General features: G+C 49.0%; 1 protein-coding gene across 1 annotated transcript in view; it reads left to right on the top strand.

Moving 5' to 3' along the window:
* Nucleotides 1-1,112, top strand: part of DBF4B (DBF4 zinc finger B) — a 40,178-nt gene that overhangs the window by 21,042 nt on the left and 18,024 nt on the right. The window lies entirely within an intron of this gene.

The following is a 1,112-nucleotide window of genomic DNA, read 5'->3' as shown; positions in this document are numbered from 1 at the left end:
TGGCATCACAGCTCATAGCAACCTCTAACTTCTGGGCTCAAGCGAGTCTCCTGCCTCTGCCTCCCAAGTAGCTGGGACTACAGGCACCCGCCACAACACCTGACTATTTTTTGGTTGCAGCTGTCATTGTTGTTTGGTGGGCCCAGGCTAGATTCGAACCCACCAGCTCAGGTGTATGTGGCTGGCGCCTTAGCTGCTTGAGCCACAGGCGCTGAGCCACCTGTGCTGAGCCACCCAGGCTGGTCTTAAACTCCTGACCTTAAGCAATCTCCCTGCCTCAGCCTCCCAAAGTGTTGGGATTACAGGCATGAGCCACCATGCCTGGCCACTATGGAATTCCACTTTTTATGGAATTTCAAAGTCAGAGGTTCAGAAACAAGAGAGTCCTCTGTAAATCAAAGAAGACTTGTTGAAATTGGCTTAAGCTTGGACCAGTTGTACCTTAAGGAGATGGCAATTTCCTTCTCCCTGGGGTGGTGCCTGTGGCTCAAAAGGGTAGGGTGCCGGTCCCATATGCCAGAGGTGGCAGGTTCAAACCCAGCCCTGGCCAAAGACTGCAAAAAAAAAAAAAAAATTTCCTTCTCCCTTTCTCTCATGTATGAAGGTCCAACAGCCTGGACAACACAGGTGTCATATCTTAGACTTAGAATGAAGCATGGCTTTTTTTACCCCTAGGTTTACAGTCTTATTTTCTCTTAACTTAGGCTAATATTAAAATGTCTCTGAACACATACTCTTGGTGCCATGATGAGAGAATACTTCCAAAAACAAAAACCAGATTTTTTAAAAGTGAAAAAAAATTGTTATCATTGTCTACTGGAGAGTGCAGAGACTTTTTTTTTTCCCTGCAATTTTTGGCCAGGGCTAGGTTTGAACCCGCCACCTCCGGCATATGGGGCTGGCACCCTACTCCTTTGAGCCACAGGTGCCGCCCTGCAGAGACTTTTAAAGAGCAGTCTAGGCTCGGCGCCTGTGGCTCAAGTGGCTAAGGCGCCAGCCATATACACCTAAGGTGGCGGGTTCGAATCCAACCCGGACCCGCCAAACAACAATGATGGCTGCAACCAAAAAATAGCCAGGCATTGTGGCGGGCGCCTGTGGTCCCAGCTACT

Source organism: Otolemur garnettii, unplaced genomic scaffold, assembly GCF_000181295.1.
Source record: "Otolemur garnettii isolate 467f Iridium unplaced genomic scaffold, OtoGar3 scaffold00018, whole genome shotgun sequence".
Classification (NCBI taxonomy): domain Eukaryota; kingdom Metazoa; phylum Chordata; class Mammalia; order Primates; family Galagidae; genus Otolemur; species Otolemur garnettii.
This window is presented reverse-complemented; position numbering and strand designations above follow the sequence as displayed.